Here is a 6,781-nt window from a genome sequence, read left to right on the forward strand (position 1 = left end):
TATGTATGTATTGTTTTTCACACTGGACTTATCCTCTTTCCTTTTCCAAGTCCTCCCTCCACCCATCAATATCTTCTTTGACAGAATACATTCTAGGGGCCAATTCTGTGTGGGAAGATTTCAACTATGAGTAAAATTAGTGAAAGCAACCTTGCACATAACATCTATGCCAGAAATCATGAGTAGGGACTTCTGGTTATAGCTGACGAGTAGGCAGATGAGCTACATGGACCCTCTGAAATTATTGCATGAGATGGAAACTAAAACAGATAACTACAAAGCTTGGCATTTATAAATAAAGGATAAATCAGTGGATCAGATCTGGCTAGAAGAGAAACACTGAAAGGAAACAAAATTCAGGGAAAATTTGAGCAATGAAACATTGACTGTACTGACATGATGAGGATTTCTTTTCTCTCTCTCTTTTTTTTTAAGTTTTTGCAAACTGCACTGTGATTGGCATAGTAACTTGATAATTGGCTTCACTCACTCTGGACTGCAATGCCGACAGTTGTGTCTAGTGACCAGAAGGTTGCCATCTTCTCCCTATTTTCTTACATCCTCCTAGCAATCAGACATGTGGTGACAGCTGCTTCCCATGTAGCACCTGCCCCGTTTGAGGTGAATTGGGCACAGGGTGCTACCACCCCCAATATTCATCTGCACGTATAATCTGCCTTCTTGGGCCAGTGGGCCACCCACTTTGTGTGTTGGTAAGATCCTGGTCCAGTATCAATCATGCACTATCCCTAGCAAGCATCTAAACTTTGCGAGACTCCTTTACAATATTATTCCAAGAATCCTATTCCTAGCTGACCACTGGGACAGCAGGATCTATTTCCAAGACCAAGTGTCAGCTTAACAACTCTAATAATTTGAAAAAGGGGAGGATCCTACACTTTCCAGAAGAAAAAAAAAGTAAAGATTAAAGCAGAAATTAAAGAAACAGCAAAAAAATATCAACAAGACTAGAAGTTGATTCTTTGGAAAGAAAACAGACAAACTTGTTATGGAAGTGACAAGTTAACAAAGTAGAGAAACCACTGACAAACTTTAACAAAGGATAAAAAAGAAAGGATTTAAATTAGTGAATGTAATAACTGAATTATGCAATATCACAACAGAACCAACCAAAATGCAAAGAATAATTGCAGAACAACATTGTATAGTGAAGGAAATCTGGTGGCTTAGTTGTAAGGACCTGTACTTCCATACAAAAGGCAGGTAGTTCAAATTCACCAGCATCTCAGCAAAAGAAAGAGGGGCAGTCTCCTGCTCTGCCATGTGATTTTTTGTTTCTGGAAACTCAACGGAAGGTCAGCTTTGAGTTAGTTCTGACTGAGCACACAACTACCACAGTGTAGTGTATTAGATAACAGGCTATTGACCAAAAGGGAAGTGGTTTAAATCCACAAGTCACTATATGTGAGAAATATGAACCTTGTAAGTCATTAAATAGTTACAGTCTCAAAAACCAAATGAAGAGCAGCCATGAGCCAGACATTACTAGAAGGTAGTGAATAATCTTTGAAATCTGAAATAAACTAATACATTTTTACAAACTTATAGGTTTTAAATAAATGAAAATTAAGTAGAAAATGTTAACACAATCATAATAAAGAAGGGATCTAATAGGTCACTAAAAAATTCTAAAAAAGAAGAAAACAAAAACAACCCCTGACCCAAACAACTTCACTGACAAAAACAAATCAGAGATGTCTTGACAACACTTCTTCTCAAAATCATTGCAGAACTTGAGAAGTGATAAAACACTTCCAAATTTATTTTATGACATCAGCATAAACTTAATGTTGTTGTGGTGGTGGTTGTTGTTGTTAAGTGCCTTCGAGTTGCAGGCGACTCATAGTGACCCTATGAAGGAGAGTTCTCAAGGCTTGGGTGTCTTTCATCCTCTCTCCAGGTTCCCAACCAAACCAAAGAGAGACTCTCGATTCTACCCAAAGTGATAATGAGTATAAAAGCAACTTTCATTATCATTGGCTCTGGCTTAGACAGGTAGGCTTATCCTGAGAAGAACAGGTAAAACAGGAATTAAATAGACACTAACATTTCATTTAGCTTCTTATTAAATATGCATGACAGAATAGGGCTTAAGGTCCGGTGGGGGGAGGGGAGAGAAATCTCTTATTTGTCTTATTTTATTTCATGCTTTGCTTAGGTTAAACGTAACTCACTATTTAGAGCAAGAGGGTTTTATGCAGTCCAATTTAATTGTGATTCTGAGAAGCATTAATTGTGTGGTATTGTTTCTGCGTACCATTGGGTCAGAACTGACCCATAGCTGACTCTCTAGCAGGTTTCAGAGACAGTTAATCTCATAGGAGGAAATGCCCATCCTTCTCCCGAGGAGCAGTGGGATAATTCGAACCACGTGCCTTTGGGATTGCAGCGCAGATTCTTACCACAGGAGAGCTCCTTATCAAGTTGCTCTGCTAGATCAAATCCTGCAAATCTCTAACAATTCAAATCACTCAGCATCTCTGGGACAGGAAAAGAGCAATCTTCGTTAGTTATGATTCACAGCCTTGGAAACTCAATGGAAGTGCACTATGAGTTGGAAACAACCTTACTGCAGTGAGTTTGAGTTTATCACATTGAAATAGAAAATTGGAAGGGGGGGACGGAATAGAAGTCAGAGAAATAAGGCTTGTCAAAAGGGGAAATAAGAAGATTCCAAATCGTTAAGGAAAACATAAATATACTTCTACTGGAAGATAGTATAATCCAAAAGTTTCAACTAGAAGGTTTCACAAAGTCATGGAATATCAATAAGCTGTATCGCTTCACACTAAATAAATAAATAAATAAATTCAGAAAACCACCACGTTTATAACAGCTACCAAATAGATGGAAATAATAGAAACAAATGTAACTAAACATACAAAAGTCCTTGACAAAGAAAACTATAGAACATTATTGCATGAAACCAAGAGACTTACATAAAGGAAGAACATGCGATGTGCATGGATAGGAAAATTTAACATTATGAAATTATCAACAATAACCAAGGTCATTTACACATACTATGCAACCCTGACCTACATTCTATCAAGGACTTTGAAGAGATTTTTTTTAATGAGAAGGTCACTAATGTTATATGACAAGGAGAGAATCACAGATAAGTGAAGCACTATTGGTAATACACACTGATCACAAAACCGACTAAAGAGTCACTCCAGTGAGAACAGTCTGGGAGTGGCAGAATGAAAGACTCCTAAAGCATTGGATCACTGTTGAGAACCAAAGTATAAACCTATTCACTTAAACACAGCATGTCTTTGGCAAAGTGTCCAAATGCATTAAATGGGTAAGAGATAGTTTATCATAAATAATTCAAACTCACTGCCGTCAAGTTGTATGCAACTCATAGTTGACCCTTCATTTAGTCTCCAAGAGTGTAAATCCATTCTCCTTTTTAAAATTGTAATTTGAACAAAAAAATATATGGAAAGGTGGAGTTTTCATTCATTCAAATAGCACCAGACTGCCTTCCAAAACGATTGTACCTTTTTTTTGTTGATGTTGTTGTTTGGTGCTTCCCCTCCCCCTTTTTAAAATGAGATTTTAATGAAAGTTTATAAAGAATTTGGGTTTCCAATAATTCATTGTTGCCCTGTCCCCACATCCAGGATCTTTTTTTTTTCTTGGGGAAAAAAGTTATTTCATTGTCAGACAGTCCCCCATCCCCACCCCAGACCACTTTACTATGCAGCTTTTATTTTTGTCATGCCAATAATACCGAATCATATATTCCTTTTATACAGTGCTCTCCCTAATCTGTTTCAATGCTGTGTAGATTATTTATCCCCTTTTCTTAGTTTCCTCACAGCCCCCATGTCAGTCCTATTTTATAACAGTGGCATTATGCCATATTTGTCTTATTGTGACTGAAATATTTCACTTAGCATAATGTTCTTCAGGGTCACCCATTTTATGCAATAATTAATTCATGGGTTCCTTGTTTTTCAATGAGGGATAATATTCCATTGTGTGAATATAACACAGCTTCTCTATACATTTGTTTATTGAGGGGCGCTTGAGTTGTTTCCAACTCTTTGCTATTGTGAACAAAGCTGCAATAAACATGGGTGTGCATATATCTGCTTGTGTGGCAGTTCTGGTTTCTTTAGGGTATCTGTCCAGTAGTGGAATTGCTGGGTCAAATGATATTTCTATTTGCAACTTTTTGAGAAAGTGCCATACTGCCTTCCATAGTGGTTGCACCATTTTACACTCCCACCAGCAGTGAATAAGTATTCTAGTTTCTCTGCAACCTCACCAGCATTTGCTGTTAGCTGCTCTGTTGAATTTTGCTATTCATAGTGGGGTAAGATGTTCAGCTTTCTTATATGATCATTTCTTCCCTTTGTTTTGGCATGATATAGATTGACTCAGTGACTGGAGAAATGGGGTTAAATGTATCAGAGACAATAAGATTGGCTCAAGATAGTACAGTGTTCAGAGCTGGTGGACATAGGGTTGCAATGAGTTGTAAGAGTCCTGGCAGCACATAACAACATCATGTCCCAAGGCATGGATCTGTACTACAATATAGATATTAGAGTGAGTTGTCGTGTTGGTGAAGAGTATTTAACATACCATAGACTGCCAAGAGAGGTCTCTCCTCAAAAAGTTGAAACCAAACTGCTCCTTGGTGGCAAGGATTTTAAAGCCCATCTCACATATTTTGAGTATGTAGCCTGGAGAGACCAGTCTTTGGAGAAGGATATCATTCTTAGAAAGGTGGAGAGACAGGAGAAGACAACCTTGGATGAGATGAATTGACACAGTAAATGGGGCAATGGGGGCAGGTGTGTCAGAGACAGTGAGACCGGCTCAGGATAGGGCAGGTTTAAGAGCTACTGTACAAATTGCAAACAATTTGATGGCATATAAGAACAACAATATTTTCTAGTACACGTTTTAGAGTTTCTTTTGATAATCAATTTGGAGTTTTCTTTCTTATTTTTGCAATTATCTTTTCCTTTCTTCATGGATAATGTGCTTAATATTATCTCTCATCTCTTCTGGTTTTAAATTATTAGTTTTCAATGCATCAAATTTATCTTCATATGAGTTTTTTTCTACTAGTTGATTTATAAAATTTAAATACAACTTTGAACAAATTCATTCAATTTCCCTTACCCCCATCTGCATATGGTTTAAAATTAAGTTGAGATAGATCAATGTTGTATTTTTATTCTGGTAACTGTGATTTGATCTTCAAATTTGAATTTGTGAATTAATAATTGATGATGTGTTCAACATAGCTCCTGGCCTTGTTTTGACAACTTATCTTAAACTTCTCCAATTATTTCCTACAGATACAGACAGTCTCCTATATATTCCATCAGGTGAGGTCCATATATGTAGTTGTGTAGTGTACCTATGCGACCACTAGCCTCATTTCAACTCAAGTTTATTTTTCTAACTATCAGTCTTTCTTCTTTGTTTCTAACTTTTCTATTCCAGGCAGTAATTACTATTAATGAATTATGATGGCATATTCAATGAGTTTCAGACTGCAAAACTGGTAGAAATCCTAATATCTTCACCTTTGGCTTTAGTGGTTCGTACTTAGAGTGTCACATATGAATTAAGGTACACTTGACCCGGATCATTGAGTATTCAATATCATTATATGCAGTATTTTTTAAAAAAGACAAAATAAAAAGGATTGAAGAACACATGTACTTGAATTAAGGTGCTGGCAGTGCCATGGACTGAAAAAATAATGGAAAAATATTTCTTTGGGGAAGTACAATCAGAATATTTCTAACTATTCTAAATGGAAAAAAATATCTTTGGGGAAGTACGATCAGAATATTTCTAAGTATTCTAAGTGTACATGGTTGTGATTTTATCTCATTTACTTTAAATAAGTTATCGAGAGGAATCAGTCTATAAAGAAGGACATCATGTTTGAGAAAGTGGAGGGGGTGAATTTTCAATGAGGTAGGTGAATACAGTACCTGAACAATGGTCTCAAACATTTCAAAATAATGAGGAACAGTGTTGTGTTATATATAGTGTTGAATTGTTACTGTTGTTGTTAAGTGCCATCAAATTAAGAACAACACATAGAAACCTTATGAATAACCAGTATGAATGCTGCTCAATCCTCTGCCATCCTCATCATGTCCAATACACTGGAAACCTGTACTGCAGTCACTGTGCCATTTTATCTCATTGAGGGTTTTCCTCTCTTCCACTGACCCTCCATTGTGTCAATCCTTTAACTTGGTGCTCTTTATCTTCTTTGATGACCTTCTACTCTTCAAAGCATGAGTTAGAGCTAACTCAGTGTCACCTAATAGCAATGCAATGCTGAACAAGTGTCTGCATAGCTTCTAGACTAAGATAAAATAGAGGAAAAGCCTGGTGATCTATTTCAAAAAATTAGCTGTTAAAAATCTTATGGCTCTCTGCAGTGTTGTTTTTGGTTTTTGGTATATATATATGGAAGAATTCAAGATACTAAAGAGCTGAACAGAAGATTCCAAAAGGCTGCTCGGAATGACAAAGAAAAATACTACAATGAAATGTGCAAGGAGCTAGAGTCAGAAAATCAAAAGGGCCGAAATCGCTCAGCATTTCTTAAGCTCAAGGAAGTGAAGAACAGATTCAAACCTAGAGTTGCTGTAATCAAGGATGCTTTGGGAAGAATATTAAATGATCCAGGAAATATTAAAAGAAGATGGAAGGAATATACTGAGTCATTATATAAAAAGGAATTGGCAGATACAGAGGAATTTAAAGA

This window comes from Elephantulus edwardii, unplaced genomic scaffold, assembly GCF_000299155.1.
Source record: "Elephantulus edwardii isolate Elephantulus edwardi_28Jun2011 unplaced genomic scaffold, EleEdw1.0 scaffold00166, whole genome shotgun sequence".
In the NCBI taxonomy this organism is placed as follows: domain Eukaryota; kingdom Metazoa; phylum Chordata; class Mammalia; order Macroscelidea; family Macroscelididae; genus Elephantulus; species Elephantulus edwardii.